The sequence below is a fragment of the Oncorhynchus gorbuscha genome, linkage group LG03 (genome assembly GCF_021184085.1).
Source record: "Oncorhynchus gorbuscha isolate QuinsamMale2020 ecotype Even-year linkage group LG03, OgorEven_v1.0, whole genome shotgun sequence".
Classification (NCBI taxonomy): Eukaryota; Metazoa; Chordata; class Actinopteri; order Salmoniformes; family Salmonidae; genus Oncorhynchus; species Oncorhynchus gorbuscha.
The window spans coordinates 64,656,561-64,675,631 of NC_060175.1; positions in this window are offsets into that span (position 1 = coordinate 64,656,561).

Genomic DNA, 19,071 nt, shown 5'->3' on the forward strand with positions numbered 1-19,071 from the left:
GCTTCAATCCGATTTGTGGAGCCTGTTCTCTCACGTACGTCGGTATTTCTTGGCTCTGATTTCACCTTAAATGCAAATGAGCCAAATCCCTCTGCTGCAGAAATACTGGCTGCTTTATTTCTGTTGATAAGCATTTTGACGCAACATTTGTCAAATGATCAAACATAAACATAACGCCTGCCTCGACAAATCTGTGACGTAAGACATTTTAAAGGGAGTGCAATGTTTCACGTTGTGGTCATCCATGTATCAATGTACAGTAGTAACAATGAGATAGACCCCTGAGTTTAGAATTCCTGACAGCCAGCACACATTTATGTGGGTTTAGTAAACATATGACCTCCATGAAAAAACAGTATGGGGGCACTTAATCGCTTCAAATTTTGTACATGTGTTGCTAGGCAACAGCATAATCGGTCTCAGTCTCCCTCTTCTTATATGGCTCTTTCTTGTGGGATTTCTGCGCTACTAATGCTCAAACTCCATTAATAATGCTCAAACTCCATTAATAATGCTCAAGATTAGGCTTCTGAGGGCGAGGAAAAATAGGCACCCAGAAATCCTTCAAAATTCAAATGTGCATCGAAGACTGACTTTTACCGTCCAATGAAATCTTACTAATACTATGCTAACAATATCAATAGTAATACTTGTTTTGATGCTTACTTACTTATAATACTAATCACTGCAACTTTTTATAAAGCTCTGCTGCCGCAAACTACTAAAGTCATCTCAGCTGCCGTCACTACTACTTCCATATTTGCACTTCCCATTATACTACTCCTACTACTATAATCTCGCCCACCAGCCGGCTCTCTGCACCAGCAATCTAACCTGGAAATGAGGTTACTATGACTACTACTACTACTACTACTACTTCTATTGGGTCATTAAAGCAATATAGTGCTTTTTGGGTAGTGTAATTTGGTTATTTATTTTTGTACATAATCTTAAAGAGAACATGTTCAAGTTAATAAAAAACACGTTTTCCTATCTCCAGAGGTTACATTTGGAAAAATTACTATACAGGGTGGCAATTAAAGTAACAGGGTTAACCTTAACATGGTTGAGGTCTTCATCATAAGGGAACTGTCCCGTGAAAATCTAACTTTTAAACGTTGATATGCTGTTAACTCATATCCAAATAATGCTGTTGACTTCCACTATTCTCAAATCTGTGGCAAAAGCATGAATTAGTGAAAAACCACCACCTCAAATCTCAAACAGACTGTTTAAAAAATGCTTGCTATTTCCTCACGTTGGGTCATTGGCTGAGCTGGCCTATCAGCCGATACTTGTCATGAATATTTTTTTATGGCCGGTATACGCCCACACCAATCTGTTATTTTTTAAATATATATATATATATATATATATATATATATATTTAAATATTTACAGTGCCTTCAGAAAGTATTCACACCCCTTGTCTTTTTTCACATTGTGCTGTGTTACAAGGTGGGATTAAAATGGATTTAATTGTCTTTTTTTCCAGCGATCTACACAAAATACTCTGTAATGTCAAAGTGGAATAATAATAATAAAATGTGTCAAAATATGAAATGTTAATAAAACACTAATATATCTTGATTACATAAGTATTCAACCCCCTGAGACATGTTAGAATCACCTTTGGCAGCACACACAGCTGTGAGTCTTTCTGGGAAAATCTCTAAGTGCTTTGCACACCTGGATTGTACAATATTTGCACAATCTTCTTCAATGGTTGTTGATCATTGCTAGACAGCCATTTTCAAGTCTTGCCATAGATGTTCAAGCCAATTGAAGTCAAAACTGTAACTAGGCCACTCAGGAACATTCAATGTCGTGTTGTTAAGCAACTCCAGTGTATATTTGACCTTGTGTTTTAGGTTGTTGTCCTGCTGAAAGGTGAATTTGTCTTCCAGTGTCTGTTGGAAAGCAAATTGAACCCAGTTTTCCTCTAATATTTTGCCTGTGCTTACAATAGCTCTATTCTGTTTATTTTGATCAACAAGCAAACAAATCCCAATCCTTGCATACCCATAACATGATGGCGCCACCACCATGCTTGAAAATATGAAGAGTGGTATTCAGTGATATGTCGTGTTGGATTTGCCCCAAACATAGCACTTTGTATTCAGGACAGTATTTTTTGGCATTTTTTTTGTACTGTTTTACTTTAGTGCCATTAGAATCAATTTTTATTCTGTACAGGCTTCCTCCTTTTCTCTCTGTAATTTAGGTTAGTATTGTGGAGTAACTACAATGTTGTTGATCCATCCTCAGTTTTCTTCTATCACAGCCATTAAACTCTGTAACTGTTTTAAAGTCACCATTGGCCTCATGGTGAAATCCCTGAGGGATTTTCTTCCTCTCTGGACACTGAGTTAAGAAGGACGCCTTTATTGTTTGTAGTGACTGGGTGTATTGATACACCAGCCAACGTGTAGTTAATAACTTCACCATGCTCAAACGGATATTCTATGTCTTTTTTTGTTACCCATGTACCAATAGGTGCCCTTCTTTGCGAGGCATTGGAAAACATCCCTGGTCTTTGCGGTTGAACCTGTGTTTGAAATTCACTGCTCGACTGAGGGACCTTACAGATAATTGTATGTGTGGGGTAGAGAGACAATGTAGTCATTCAAAAACCACGTTAAAACGTTAGAACTTATTTAGGCTTGCCATAACAAAAGGGGTTGAATACTTATTGACTCATGACCATTTTTCCATTTTTAATACATTTGTAAAAATGTCTAAAAACGCCATTCTACTTTGACGTCATGAGGTATTGTGTGTAAATGTAAAATGTAAATGCAATTCATTTTAAATTCAGGCAGTAACACAACAAATGTGGAAAAATTCAAGGAGTTGTGAATACTTTCTGAAGGCACTGTAATTAAACAATTTTGGAAGGAAAACTATTTCACTCATATTGTAATTAATTATTGGTTATATTTCATAGAAATGTGGAAACACTGGACAGTTACTTTAAATCTCCCATAACTCCCCCTGTGACAGGGGAATGGAAGCTTGTTGTATGCAACAGGTAGGGGCAATTTAATGCACGCTTCACCCCCCCAAAATGTAATTGGTATAATTTTTCTAGCCTGTTTATCTGTGGGTAACAGGGTTGATGTGTAATGCTCAACCAGCTCAGTTTTCCACCACCAAACACCAACAAATGGCCAAGGAGAGTAGAACCAGCTCACCTGCTTTTATCCTATGATTTGATGATCAATGTTTCTTTTCCCAAAATATTTTTTAAAGGGATAGTTTCATCGTATTAAAATGAAAGTTCAGTTCACGTAACAGGGCTGACCTTAAAATAATGGACAAATATAAACGAATCACTAATCATGTGAAATAAATAATAATCTTCAGAAATGAGTTTGTCAAAGGAACAAAGTAACTACACTCTTAGAAAATAGGGTTCCAAAAGGGTTGTTGAGTTTTCCCCATAGGAGAACCCTTTTTTGGTTCCTGGTAGAATTATTTTTTTGGTTCCGTGTAGAACCCTCTGGGGAAAGGGTTATACATGGAACCCAGTAGGGTTCTACCTGGAACCAGAAAGGGTTCTTCAAATGGTTCTCCTATGGGGACAGATAAAGAAGCCTTTTAGGTTCTGGATAACACCTTTTTTTGAAGAGAGTAGGAATTTATAATGATGCTGAAAACTTAAGGACATTTTGGGGTTAAGTGGGTTAAAATCTTCCCATAAGTCGGAAAAACATGAGGGACTTGTCCAAAATGCTAGCAAGTCTTTAATGATAAAATCAGATGTATAAAATGTTCCATGTGGTCTATCAACCTGGACTAAATAAATAAATCTGGGACACTCCAATTCATATGGTATGTATTAATTTGTCACTAGACAATCACTTACAAAGTATAGACTAACGATCTCTGTCCATGGTGCTGAAATTCCGAGTTGTCTATCAAATCGATAAAAGGCTTTCTGTGGTGCCAGGGAATGTATAGCGTTGTTTATTGGTAGGCCTATTTGGTTGTAATTTTCTCATGTTAAGCCTAACATTTCATGAAGCTATGCACGGTGTCGCATCGCAATACTGCCATTTTTAGACTGCTGGCTAGTGGCAATAATGTAATTACTTAAAACAAATACACAACTACCCTATAGCTACTTGAACCTGCGTCCTCGCGTCCTCACATTTTCTCCCAGCTTGGATAGAAAGTTATTGAGCATAAAACCAGTCTATTAAAGCCAAATAATACAGTCAGACCACCCTCAAAACACTAGCGTACTAGGGATTGAGAATAAATTCAGCCACTATTTATTGTTGAACATAGAGGGTTTTGTCTGGCTAATAGCCTACATAAATGGGCTGCAATATTCAAGGTCAATTCAATCAAATCCAGCTTGAGAGACTCCCCTGGTCTTCTGAAGTCCTCCTTTTTTTGCGTGCAAATGTTTTTATCACAGCCTGTAGGTCCAGGTTGTGGGCCCCACTGTTTTCTATACTGAATATGTCAACCGCAACCTGGTCTCAGCATTTAGTATTGTTCTGTATGTAAATCTGAGTGACTCTATTTATTATGTTAGGGTTCGTATGGTATGTATTCCTTTGTGGATGTCCATCACCCATTTTGTATGATATATGTTATGAATTACAATCGTTTTATGTGTTTCAAATTTTAAAAACGTACAATATGTTCCAAATTTTCACAACGTACTACATGTTACGAATATGAAAAATGTATTACATGTTACGAATTCTAGCTAGGGGTTAGGATTAGGGGTTAGGGTTAAGGTATAGGGTTAAATTTAGGAGTTAGGGTAAAAGGTTAGGGTTAAAGTTAGGGTTAGGGGAAGGGTTAGATAAAAGGGTTAAGGTTAGGGGAAGCTAACATGCTAAGTAGTTGCAAAGGAGCTAAAAAAGTAGTAAGCAGTTGAAAAGTAGTCCATGATGAGATTTGAACTCGCAACCTTTTGGTTCACGTTATACACACACTCATCCACCCAGAACCCTACGGGGGGTTTCCAGTACACCAAATGTTACAAATTGCAATTCATAGAATATGTTACGAATTTACAAAATGTGCAATCAAATCAAATCAAATAAAATTGTATTTGTCGCATGCACCGAATACAACAGGTGCTGTGACATTCTGACAAGCCCTTAACCAACAATGTAGTTTTAAGAAAATAGAGTTACAAAACTATTTGCTAAATAAACTAAAGTACAAGAAAAAGTAACACAATAAAATAACAATAATGAGGCTATATACAGGTGGTACCGGTACCGAGTCAATGTGCAGGGGTACAGGTTAGTCGAGGTCATTTGTACATGTAGGTAAGGGTAAAGTGACTATGCATAGATAATAAGCAGTGAGTAGCATCAGTTTAAATGCAAATTACTTTCTTGGTGTGTTTGGACCATGATAATTTGTTGGTGATGTGGACACCAAGGATTTTGAAACTCTCAAACCGCTCAACTACAGCCCTGTTGATGTGAATGGGACCGTGTTCGGCCCTCCTTTTCCTGTAGTCCATGATCATCTCCTTTGTCTTGCTCATGTTGAGGGAGAGGTGGTTGTCCATTGCACCACACTGTCAGGTCTCTGACCTCCACCCTATAGGCTGTATCATCAGTGTCGGTGATCATTATTAACAAATAGACACACACCGCCACCCCTAGTCTTACTGGACGTAGCTGTTCTGTCCTGCCAATGCACGGAAAACCCAGCCAACTGTATAGTATCCGTGTCGTCATTCAGCCAAGACTCGGTGAAACACAAGATATTACAGTTTTTAATGTCCTGTTGGTAGGATAGTCTTGGACAGAGCTCATCCAGTTTATTCTCTAGAAATTGCACGTTGGCCAATAGAACGGATGGTAGAGGCGGGTTACTCACTCGCTGACAAATTCTCACAAGGCACCATAATCTGTGCCCACTGTATTCTCTTATTTTCTTCATGCGAATGACAGGGGTTTGGGCCTATATCCTTCGCATCAGACTCATTAGAGAAAAAATCTTTGTCCAGTTTGAGGTGAGTAATTCCTGTTCTGATATCCAGAAGCTCTTTTCGGTCACAAGAGATGATAGCATAAACATTATGTTCAAAATAAGTTTCAAACAAAGCGAGAAAAAAACCACACAATTCATTAGGAGCCCGTAAAACGGCTGCCATCCCCTCTGGCATCTTGGTCATATGTTATGAATTCCAATTTGTTGTGGCTAATATTAGATAGGTGGCTAGGTGGCTAAAGCTAATGTTAGCTAGGCAAAGGTTATGGTTAGGGGTTATGGTTAGGCTTAAGGTTAGGTTTAAGGTTAGGGTTAAAGGGTTAAGGTTAGGGTTAGGGGAAGGTGTTAGCTAATATGCTAATTAGTTGCAACGTTGTTAAAGTTGTCTGTGGTGAATTTGGCTTGCTAGACATTCGCTTTATACACCAACGCATCTACCCTGACCAACCACCCAAATTTCATTTTTGCTGTAAGTAACCTTCTGTCTTATGTAACCTTACCAAACGTAACATCTCATACTAATTTGAGTGTCCCGTATTTACATTTACTATGTTATGTTTAGTCTATGAGACCAGACTGGGTCTATATTAAAGGGCACTTCATTTAATACAACAGGCATTTAAAAGGAAATATTGGTGCTAATTAACAGTAGTGAAAGTGCTAATGGTACAGAAAGTAGACACAATATGTGGTGTTAATAATAGTAATTATTTCCGCTTACATTTCTACTACTGTCAATACTGACTACCATTACTGTTACTGTTACTGTTACCACTACTACTACTACTACTACTGCTACTAATACCTATTTTGATAGTGCTTTGTGTTCTGTTTCTAACCTTCGACAATTTTAATGATAACGAGTTTCAATTATAGTTTCCCCGTTTTCAAAAACAATACAAGATGGTTGAATTCCGGGTGACACTGTTACAGAAAACTGTAAGATGACAACTGCAGTATCATAACATCCGCCTCTTACTGTGAGGCAGGAAGAGGGAGAGGCGGGAGAGCGACCTCCATCATCACCTCCAAATACACTGCCCATCATTATGAAGCCCTACATTCTTAGAAGAAAATGGTGCTATCTAGAAACTAAAATGGTTCTTCGGCTGTCCCCTTTTATTTTGCTGATGCTCTTACTCATACGGGTCCCCTGTGGGTATTGAACCCACAACCCTGGCATTGCAAGCACCATGCTCTTCCAACTGAGCCACATGGGAACACAGACAGTTTTCCCTGGAACATGAAAGAGTTCTTCCTGGAACCAAAAAGGGTTTGTACCTTGAACCAAAAAGGCTTCTCCTATGGGAACAGTCGAAGTACCCCTTTGGAACCCCTTTTTTCTAAGAGTGTAGGAGCTGTATGGAGGAGCAGAGACATTGAGCTGTTTGAAAATGTAGTTTTTTTTAAACAGAAAGCCTCTAATCTTTCTGCTCCACACTGCCCCTGCGAATCTCCCCTATTCACGTGCATCACTATGGAAACTGACTGACTGGATGGCTCGCTCCTGCAGCTTGCCTGCCTAGAATTGCGCCATGCAGCCATGTCTGGGGATGTGAATGACACGCAGGTTGCACAGCAAATACCTTGTCAATCGCAATGCCAACCAAGCATGTTTTCGGCAGCCATGTTGTTTTTTTGGTGGCTGCCATCTTGATGCTGTCAGGACCAGGGACTCGATGGGCTCCGGCCTAATCTGTGTGTGTGTTCATGTTATAACCTCACCCGTGAGAGCCTCAGACCTACATTATCATCTAATGGTTAGCTAACTACTGACATAATTAGATAGGGACTTCTATGTCTACAGTTTTTGAGTTATTTGGAAACATACTATTTTTGTATGTTTACTATTGGCACCTTGTCCATTTCTTTTCCATTCTTTCCGCGAAATAGTGGGGGTAAATATTGGTCATGGTTTTAAAAGGTTCATCAGCTTCAAAGCTGAGCGAGCTGGTCCACCAGCCCAACTGGGAGGACCCAGTTCTGACAAGAATGGGCTGGAGCATGTGAACAAATTCCCCAGCTAAACGTTTAATTCAGGGCTTTTGACGTCAACCCTAATCCACCGCAACCCCCAGTGATCACAATAAACGATCAGCATTAATTGTGTAATTAGGAAGTGGTGTTTCAAGTTTCACGTTTTTATTGTCACGTGCACAAGTACAGAAAAATGCCTTTCGTGCTTGCTCGCTCTTTCACAACAATGCAGTAATCAATTTCAGTAGTAGTTACTATAAATAAATAAAAAGTCTGAGGCAAACACACAAGAAATAGAAATATGAAGGCACGAGAAAGGTATTAATCTATATACTGTACAGGGTCAGTTCAGGGGTCAGCAATGCTATATTTACTATGTGCAGGGATACTGGAGTGGTACTGTAGGGTTAGATACAGAGTGTCATGTATTGTCATATATTGTCATGTCTTGTCCCTGTGCTTTCTTTTCTATTCGTTTCCCCCTGCTGGTCTTATTAGGTTTCTTTCCCTCTCTCTCTCCCTCTCTCTCTCTATCGTTCCGTTCCTGCTCCCAGCTGTTCCTCATTCTCCTAACGACCTCGTTTACTCTCTCACACCTGTCCCCTATTTTGCCCTCTGATTAGGTCTCTATTTCTTTCTCGGTTTCTGCCTCTGTCCTGGTCGGATTCTTGTTTGCTGTTTGCTGTGTCCTTGTTCCGTCCTGTCGTGTTTTGCCTTATCTTCAGATGCTGCGTGTGAGCAGGTGTCTCTGTCCGCTACGGCCCGCGCCTACCCGAAGGCACCTGCAATCTGTTGCCGCTTATCCTGCAATCCCCCTCAACAACTAGAGGATTTATGTTTTCCCCGTTTGGACATTTCCTGTAAAGGATTGAGGATTATGTAATCTCTGTTTGGACTTTAATAAACTCAGTTTCTGTTAAGTCGCTTTTGGGTCCTCACTCACCTGCATAACAGAAGAATCCGACCAAGAATGGACCCAGCGACTACGGATCCTTGCAACTCAGCCGTCGAGATCCAGGGAGCGATGCTCGGCAGACACGAGCAGGAATTGTCTGCTGCTCGGCATGCCGTTGAGACCCTGGCCGCTCAGGTCTCCGACCTCTCAAGACAGTTTCACAATCTCCGTCTCGATCCACCAGCTACTTCCTGGGCTTCCGAGTCTCCGGAACCCAGAATTAATAACCCACTGTGTTACTCTGGGCAGCCCACTGAATGCCGCTCGTTTCTCACCCAGTGTGATATTGTGTTCTCTCTCCAGCCCAATACATACTCAAGGGGTAGAGCTCGTATCGCCTACGTCATATCTCTCCTTACTGGACGGGCTCGTGAGTGGGGCACGGCTATCTGGGAGGCAAGGGCTGAGTGTACTAACGAGTATCAGAACTTTAAAGAGGAGATGATACGGGTTTTTGATCGTTCAGTTTTTGGGAAGGAGGCTTCCAGGGCCCTGGCTTCCCTATGTCAAGGTGATTGATCCATAACGGATTACTCTATAGAGTTTCGCACTCTTGCTGCCTCCAGTGACTGGAACGAGCCGGCGTTGCTCGCTCGTTTTCTGGAGGGTCTCCACGTTGAGGTTAAGGATGAGATTCTCTCCCGGGAGGTTCCTTCCAGCGTGGATTCTTTGATTGAACTCGCCATCCGCATAGAACGACGGGTAGATCTTCGTCACCGAGCTCGTGGAAGAGAGCTCGCGTTAACAGTGTCCCCCCTCTCCGCATCACTACCATCTCCCCCCACTGGCTCAGGTGTTGAGCCCATGCAGCTGGGGGGTATTCGCATCTCGACTAAGGAGAGGGAACGGAGAATCACCAACCGCCTCTGTCTCTATTGCGGTTCCGCTGGACATTTTGTCATTTCATGTCCAGTAAAAGCCAGAGCGCATTCAGTAAGCGGAGGGCTACTGGTGAGCGCTACTACTCAGGTCCCTCCGTCAAGATCCTGTACTACCTTGTCGGTCCATCTACGCTGGACCGGTTCGGCAGCTTCCTGCAGTGCCTTGATAGACTCTGGGGCTGAGGGCTGTTTTATGGACGAAGCCTGGGCTCGGGAACATGACATTCCTCTCAGACAGTTAGGGGAGCCCACGGCCATGTTCGCCTTGGATGGTATTCCTCTCCCCAGTATATTATGTGAAACACTACCTTTAACCCTCACAGTTTCTGGTAACCATAGTGAAACCATTTCTTTTTGATTTTTCGTTCACCTTTTACACCTGTTGTTTTGGGTCATCCCTGGCTAGTGTGTCATAATCCTTCTATTAATTGGTCTAGTAATTCTATCCTATCCTGGAACGTTTCTTGTCATGTGAAATGTTTAATGTCTGCTATCCCTCCTGTTTCTTCTGCCCCCTCTTCACAGGAGGAGCCTGGTGATTTGACAGGGGTGCCGGAGGAATATCATGATCTGCGCACGGTCTTCAGTCGGTCCAGGGCCACCTCCCTTCCTCCTCACCGGTCGTATGATTGTAGTATTGATCTCCTTCCGGGGACCACTCCACCCCGGGGTAGACTATACTCTCTGTCGGCTCCCGAACGTAAGGCTCTCGAAGATTATCTGTCTGTTGCTCTCGACGCCGGTACCGTAGTGCCTTCTTCCTCTCCCGCCGGAGCAGGGTTTTTTTTTGTTAAGAAAAAGGACGGTACTCTGCGCCCCTGCGTGGATTATCGAGGGCTGAATGACATAACGGTTAAGAATCGTTATCCGCTTCCCCTTATGTCGTCAGCCTTCGAGATTCTGCAGGGAGCCAAGTTCTTTACTAAGTTGGACCTTCGTAACGCTTACCATCTCGTGCGCATCAGGGAGGGGGACGAGTGGAAAACGGCGTTTAACACTCCGTTAGGGCATTTTGAATACCGGGTTCTGCCGTTCGGTCTCGCTAATGCTCCAGCTGTCTTTCAGGCATTAGTGAATGATGTACTGACAGACATGCTGAACATCTTTGTTTTCGTTTACCTTGACGATATCCTGATTTTTTCACCGTCACTCCAGATTCATGTTCAGCACGTTCGACGTGTTCTCCAGCGCCTTTTAGAGAATTGTCTTTATGTGAAGGCTGAGAAGTGCGCTTTTCATGTCTCCTCCGTCACATTTCTCGGTTCTGTTATTTCCGCTGAAGGCATTCAGATGGATCCCGCTAAGGTCCATGCTGTCAGCGATTGGCCCGTCCCTAAGTCACGTGTCGAGTTGCAGCGCTTTCTCGGTTTCGCGAATTTCTATCGGCGTTTCATTCGTAATTTCGGTCAAGTGGCAGCCCCTCTCACAGCCCTTACTTCTGTCAAGACGTGCTTTAAGTGGTCCGTTTCCGCCAAGGGAGCTTTTGATCTCCTCAAGAAGCGTTTTACATCCGCTCCTATCCTTGTTACTCCTGACGTCACTAAACAATTCATTGTCGAGGTTGACGCGTCAGAGGTGGGCGTGGGAGCCATTCTGTCCCAGCGCTCCCATTCTGACGATAAGGTCCATCCTTGCGTGTATTTTTCTCATCGCCTGTCGCCGTCGGAACATAACTATGATGTGGGAAACCGCGAACTGCTCGCCATCTGCTTAGCCCTAGGCGAATGGCGACAGTGGTTGGAGGGGGCGACCGTTCCTTTTGTCGTTTGGACTGACCATAAGAACCTTGAGTACATCCGTTCTGCCAAACGACTCAATGCGCGTCAGGCTCGTTGGGCGTTGTTTTTCGCTCGTTTCGAGTTCGTGATTTCTTATCGTCCGGGCACTAAGAACACCAAGCCTGATGCTTTATCCCGTCTCTTCAGTTCTTCTGTAGCCTCTACCGACCCCGAGGGGATTCTTCCTGAGGGGCGTGTTGTCGGGTTGACTGTCTGGGGAATTGAGAGACAGGTAAAGCAAGCACTCACTCACACTCCGTCGCCGCGCGCTTGTCCTAGTAACCTTCTTTTCGTTCCCGTTTCTACTCGTCTGGCCGTTCTTCAGTGGGCTCACTCTGCCAAGTTAGCTGGCCACCCCGGCGTTCGGGGTACGCTTGCTTCTATTCGCCAGCGGTTTTGGTGGCCTACTCAGGAGCGTGACACGCCTCGTTTCATGGCTGCTTGTTCGGACTGCGCGCAGACTAAGTCAGGTAACTCTCCTCCTGCTGGTCATCTCAGACCGCTTTCCATTCCCTCTCGACCATGGTCTCACATCGCCTTAGACTTTATTACCGGTCTGCCTTCGTCAGCGGGGAAGACTGTTATTCTAACGGTTGTCGATAGGTTCTCTAAGGCGGCTCATTTTATTCCCCTCGCTAAGCTTCCTTCCGCTAAAGAGACGGCACAAATCATCATTGAGAATGTGTTCAGAATTCATGGCCTTCCGTCAGACGCCGTTTCGGACAGAGGTCCGCAATTCACGTCTCAGTTTTGGAGGGAGTTTTGTCGTTTGATTGGGGCTTCCGTCAGTCTCTCTTCCGGTTTTCATCCCCAGTCTAACGGTCAAGCAGAACGGGCCAATCAGACTATTGGTCGCATCTTACGCAGTCTTTCCTTTCGAAACCCTGCGTCTTGGGCAGAACAGCTCCCCTGGGCAGAGTACGCTCACAACTCGCTTCCTTCGTCTGCGACCGGGCTATCTCCTTTTCAGAGTAGCCTTGGGTACCAGCCTCCTCTGTTCTCGTCCCAGCTCGCCGAGTCCAGCGTTCCCTCCGCTCAGGCTTTTGTCCAACGTTGTGAGCGCACCTGGAAGAGGGTCAGGTCTGAACTTTGCCGTTATAGGGCGCAGACTGTGAGAGCCGCTAATAAGCGTAGGACTAAGAGTCCTAGGTATTGTCGCGGTCAGAGAGTATGGCTCTCCACTCGTAACCTTCCCCTTACGACAGCGTCTCGCAAATTGACCCCACGGTTCATTGGTCCGTTTCGTATTTCTCAGGTCGTTAATCCTGTCGCAGTGCGACTTCTTCTTCCGCGACATCTTCGTCGTGTCCACCCAGTCTTCCATGTCTCCTGTGTCAAGCCTTTTCTTCGCGCCCCCGTTCGTCTCCCCCCCCCATCCTTGTCGAGGGCGCACCTATCTACAGGGTCCGGAAGATTATGGACATGCATTCTCGGGGACGTGGTCACCAGTACTTAGTGGATTGGGAGGGGTACGGTCCTGAGGAGAGGAGTTGGGTTCCATCTCGGGACGTGCTGGACCGTTCGCTGATCGATGATTTCCTCCGTTGCCGCCAGGTTTCCTCCTCGAGTGCGCCAGGAGGCGCTCGGTGAGTGGGGGGGTACTGTCATGTATTGTCATATATTGTCATGTCTTGTCCCTGTGCTTTCTCTTCTATTCGTTTCCCCCTGCTGGTCTTATTAGGTTTCTTTCCCTCTCTCTATCCCTCTCTCTCTCTATCGTTCCGTTCCTGCTCCCAGCTGTTCCTCATTCTCCTAACGACCTCGTTTACTCTCTCACACCTGTCCCCTATTTTGCCCTCTGATTAGGTCTCTATTTCTCTCTCGGTTTCTGCCTCTGTCCTGGTCGGATTCTTGTTTGCTGTTTGCTGTGTCCTTGTTCCGTCCTGTCGTGTTTTGCCTTATCTTCAGATGCTGCGTGTGAGCAGGTGTCTCTGTCCGCTACGGCCCGCGCCTACCCGAAGGGACCTGCAGTCTGTTGCCGCTTATCCTGCAATCCCCCTCAACAACTAGAGGATTTATGTTTTCCCCGTTTGGACATTTCCTGTAAAGGATTGAGGATTATGTTATCTCTGTTTGGACTTTAATAAACTCAGTTTCTGTTAAGTCGCTTTTGGGTCCTCACTCACCTGCATAACACAGAGGCATCATCCTCATAAGGGGCACAGGGGCACGTGCCCATTAGATTTGTCCTGTTACAAATAAATACAATTCCAACAACAACAACAAAATACGTTACTTTACATATGTATATTTTTTTCGACTACTAGCCACTTAACAATTTTCTGAAGTTGGCTTAAGCTAGCCCAGATAGGCTCCCAACCATTTCAAGCTATCAATCAAGTTAGAGTAGCTAGCTTGTCTGACTATTTTAGCTGGCATGCCTGCTGGCAAGGTTGGTAGACTTTAGAAAAGCAAGCAATAACTAAATATACTGAATAAAACTCATTCCTTTCAATCTTTTACCCAGATTTTAGCAGAGATGCGGAGCAGCATGTTTAGTTGGTCTAAAAAAAACAGTCAGGAGAATACAGACAACTCAAGAAGTGTGCTTAGATATGCAGAAAAACAGACATCATTTGTATGTAGATTTAAGCATAATGACTATTGCTCTCGATTGCAGAAAAAAAAGCTGTTTCAGGTGCTTGAAAAATGCTAAATTCCTCAACCACCCTCCAGCCATCCTCACGTACTTGTGCCCCCTCAGATTTCTGGGGTCCAAGATGCCCCTAGTTAGATATGCATAGAGGTAATGTGACTGGGCATCAGGATGTATGATAAAAAGAGTCGCAGCAGCATATATGATGATTGTATATGAGTGTGTGCGTGTGTGTAGAGTCAGTATGAATGTGTGTGTGTGCTATGTGCGTGTGTGAGCAAAGGAAGCGTGAGTGTTGGAGTGCCATTGTGAGTGAGTGTGTAGAGTGTGCATAGAATGAGTGTGTGAGTGTGCATTGAGTCAGTGCAAAGATCAAATTGAAGGGTCAATGCAGATGGTGGCTGTCTAGAGGGTGGAAAAGGGTTCAGTGACAAAACCATAAAGGGTGCACAGTCAAGTGCATCGTACACAGTAATATATTTGCTGACATATCATTCACACATGCCAGGCATGCTGTGGCATAAACACTGTGACTGCTTTGGCTGATGGGACACACATGTACGGACATTGTCCTGATTTACGGCCTTTTAAAAACAAATGAGTCTGCGCCCCAAAACCCACCCTCCCGCCTGTTGTGGCTGTCACCTTAGATCTGTTCACAACAGTGCCAAAAGCGTGGCCAGCATTAGAATTAGCTGGCTGAGTGGAACCTCTGCCCACAGTGGGGCCTGTAGGGCTTCTTAAACATCACATGATGCTTAATTAAAGATCCTGCTGCAATTAGGTTGTTGGAGCTGGGCCAGATGTCTATCAGTCAGTCGTCACAGTCAGTCTCAGCCCGGTTGACTAATCAGCTGGCCCACTGAGTTACTGCATGATCTCCCCTGTCTGTCGCTATACTAGAGCGCTGTGCTGTAGAGTAGATGGCTCTCTGAACTCTCCTCCTCTACTGGGTTCAGAGCCACTGTTCATGTGAACAGAGAAAGGGGTGGTTTATATTATTTAGAATCCCTGGATTGAACCTGTGTCGGTTTACATGTTCGCTGTGTGTACAGGAAATGCCTCTTTGCCATGGTAGCGATCTACCTTCTGGTAAAAAAATAAATAATAATAATAAAATAAAAAAAACATCTGCAGTCATGTTTTCAAATATGTATTTTGCAATTGCGTATGTAGGATCGCTGGTTCATCTCAAGTGTTTTGGTACTCTCAGATGCATTTTTTTGGAGCGAGTAATGCCTACATTTTGGGGGTCTCAGGGTTTGACGAGAGTTTCTGTCAGAAATCACGGTGTAAACAGAAACAGCTCCATTCAAATAACATCTAACTTATCGCAGTGATTCATTTGCCACTCAAATCAATATAAAATCGAGCCAATGGTGTTCACAGACACATAACATATTTCACATGAAATTACCATAGAAACCTAATGAGCCAGCTAGGGACCTTTGACCCCATCATTTTGATCTCACAGGACATTATGAGGCTTGAGTAACAATCAATATCAAGCACTGGATTAACTTGCAGTTAGATAACGCTGTTAGAAGGAGATAAATAAATCCAGTATTCCATTTGTGGCGTGTGCATTTAAAATAAAGTTTCTATTATTATTATTGTCAGTATCTACTTGGTAAATATTCTCTTAACTATTCTTGAACTGCACTGTTTTAAGGGCTTGTAAGCAAGCATTTCACGGCAATCACATGTGACAAATAAAGTTTGATTTGATTTGATCACAGGTTTGAATACCTTAAACCAACATGAAGGGGGGGGGGGGGGTTGAGATGCTGTTAGTGTGGGGTTCATTGACAGTCCCTGATTGGCCAACACAATGGTCAGTGAGAGGTTAACACCTTGGAGAACAATAAGTTAACACGAACATATTCTTCATTTATGCCTTGGCTATGTGAGAAAGAGGGCAATTGTATCTTTGTTCAATGAGATTATAACCTATAATTACCCACTCAAAAAGACAGCCAAAAAAAAGTTAGTTGAATTTCCAATGTGTTATCTGTGCTTTTAACTGTCGAAAAGCACAACCAAATTCCAATGGAAAAACAATGTCTGATTTTTTGTTTCGTTTTAATCGAACTGTGTTATCATTGCACTGTCAACCATTTAAAAGCACAACCAAGTTCAAATGGGAATTTACATCCCATCAGATATTTTGTATTTTTACAACAACTTAATGTGTTATCACTCAGCTCCATTTAATAGCACAGCCAAATGACCTGACATCCAGTTCAGATTACATTAAAAGTACATAGTGCAAGTGGTTGAGATTCCACCCTTAAAACAACAGTATTTTTTTTCACGTAGATTCACAATACATTGACAAATTATGCTGGAAACAAAGATGATTCAAACAGTTTGTGTTCAGTGGGTAGCTTCTATTTGATTGAATTGTATGTCTACATGCTTTAAATATCCCTTTGTTATAGATACCCCCATTTTCATTTGATTTCATTTCATTACATTTCATCATTTTTTTTCACATTCTCTCATGAGCATTTATTGGATTAAAGTGTTGGGAGGTTTAGTATTATTTCTCCGAGGATTTGGAAAGATCAATGGCTTCATATAACCTTTTACCGCAGTGGGCTAAATCAGGGTCACAGAGTGATACTTGGTCATCTTAAAACAAATCAACTTAGGAACAAAAGTAGGCCTATTATACACCTCACACACATGATTATGGGTTTAAACAAAAGAACACACCTGTACCATGTCAGATATAGAGTTGAAATGTATACGATCTTGAGTTTGCATCCAAATATTACACTTTGTATACATCACAGAAGACTGAACTATAACAAAAATGTTTGACATAGAAACACTGAATCAACATTTTATTTTATTTTAAATTCACGATGAAGTTATGAAACCTATTAATAACATTCCACCCATGAGGCCAAAGAGCTTTTGGTCATTGACCGCAGGAAAGGGCTACAGATTCTCACCAAAGGAATGCTCTCCAGTTTGGAACTCCAAAAGGCCAGTCTGAAAAGAGAGTCTTCGTGATGGGGAGATGCAATTTTGTAATTCAATTCACAAAATGTCATATACATGTTTATTCTTCTTCTGCCCATTTAGCCCAAATCATGTTAGTCCATTTACCACGGCACAGTACACTGCGTGTGTGCGTGTATGCATGTGTGTGTGTTCAGATAATGAATGCTAATCAACCTTTGTTTCGTGTGAGGCATCATGGAGACACGTACTGTATTGTCCAGAGACTGTTGTCATGTTCAGACCTATTGTGCATGATGAGACGGACCCAGAGGCTGTGGGTGAATGCCAATGCTCCTGCTTGTATGTGTGTGCATGCAAGTGTTCTAGCGAGCACTTTGTGCTCGAGACAGCAACAGAGTTTTGTCTTTGAGCGTGATGTGTGCCCCCGACGTGTCCCAGTGCTTACGCGTGTGAGTGTGCGTGTGTGTGCATGCATGTAGGCTTACAGTATGTGTGTGTGCTTACGTGTGTGTGTGTGTGTGTGCCTATGTCTGCACATGCACATGTAGCCTATGTGCGTATGGTGTGCTCCTGTCGGAAGCAGATTGAGAAGCGTAGTGTGTGAGTGCGATGCAACACCTTCAATAAACAAAGCTGAATCCATCCATCCCCTAAAATGGGACAGATGCGTGGGCAAGGATGAAGTCACTTAATTCAGTTGTTGGCAATGGCATCAGGAAACATTGACCTTTAGTGGATTCCTTGAGGCCATCCAGTGAGTCACATGAGGGCCGGATATTTACAGTGTCTCTCATCATCGGCCTTGTCAAATCACAGCACACTCCACTGAAGGCTAGGCGGCCCCGGGGCGCAACCTCAGCCACACAGATGGATGCATAGGTGATTTGTTCCTCTTTGAGCCAGAACGTACTATAGCCTCAATTTGGGGATACAAAATGGATATGTGTGTGCGTGCGTGCTTGTGTGTGTGTGGAACACACATGCACCCCGGGGTGTCCTAAGCCCCACAAATCCGGGGCCAATTCTTCTTATAAATGGGCTTCATCCATGCATTTAATCCCCAGCGAGTCTTGTGAATTGTATTACCACTGGGATTGTACATGTGACCTCTCCCAGCAGATACTGTTGACATTTTCTATGGTACAGGTTGGAGGAACGTGGAGCTCATCTCAACAGGAAATGGACTTGTCCTGTGCTATATTCTTTCTCTCTGTCATGGAGTAAAAAAATACATGGTAACATCAGGTAACATTGATCAAAACACTGCATAATTATTTCTAACTAATATTGTGCTGTTATTCCACTTCCGTGGCCAGTGGTGATACCTGGGTGATAGAGTGACCAGCCACATTCGTTCATTTCCCCACGAGCTCCTTAGGCAACGCTTGACCTTTCGACTGAGTTATTCTTGTACGCATAATTGTTTTCTTGTAGGTACTGTAGGTGTGTAACACGTACCCCCCATGACTCAAACTGAGTGATTACAATATTTGTTACACCACACTTACATGGATGATTACGTAATTACAAATAACACGACCCAAACCTGCTCAGTGAAACTGAACTGTAATTATCTGAGGCATGTCTTTAGGTACTATCAGAAGCATGTTCTCTTGCAGTTAATGATGATCTTGTAATGGCCAAAGCCAAAACTTTGCTATTTTAAGATTTTTTCAACTGATTTGATTCAGGCTGTTCTGAAGATGTGGTTGCTGCAGACATGAACCAATTTGAGTTATGTTAAGAAAGCCAAATCGCCCATTTCCCTCTTTATTATAATTTGCTGTTCAGGCGGAATAGCTGGGATGTTGAAAACAATGATTGGCAGAAATGCTGGCCAATGCAATAGCGCCAAGACACGTTTTAGGAGGAGCATACATATTTGGAGATATTTTCCTCTTTGGTTTTTTCTTCTGTCTACGAGAAAGTTTCCTCAAT